The sequence below is a fragment of the Cariama cristata genome, unplaced genomic scaffold (genome assembly GCF_000690535.1).
Source record: "Cariama cristata isolate BGI_N322 unplaced genomic scaffold, ASM69053v1 scaffold29250, whole genome shotgun sequence".
Lineage (NCBI taxonomy): Eukaryota > Metazoa > Chordata > Aves > Cariamiformes > Cariamidae > Cariama > Cariama cristata.
Window position 1 is genome coordinate 4,440 of NW_009596791.1, and position 456 is coordinate 4,895.

Below are 456 nucleotides of genomic sequence, written 5' to 3' on the forward strand. Positions count from 1 at the left end.
TGCGCAGGCAGCCTGGGCGGAGGGGTTTGCTGGCTAGCTGAAACACGCCGCGATGGCTGGGTGTGACAGAGGGAGCTCTTAAACTCTCTGTAGATTGTAGAGGCCGGTGGTTTCCAACTCCTGTGTAGGAATCCTTCCCACAGGGTTGCATCCTCTTAAATGACTGCCAGCTGCTGCCTTCATTTTGACCTCTTCTGTGCAGCCAGTTTGCTGCTCCTGGCACATGATACTCGCTCCAGAGGGCTGGGTCTGGTCACAGACTCATCTGAGTGGATTCGTGGAGAAGCGAGAAGTGGAACTGTGATCTGTTCTCAGCGTGTATATGAGCTGCTTCCCTGACAGCCAGCCGTGGGCGGAGCAGGGAGGTCAGAGAATGGCTTGCTAGGCTTGCGAGTGTTTGCTGGAGCATATTAATCAGAAAGGGAAACGGAGGAGGGAATAGGTGTCTTTTTACCT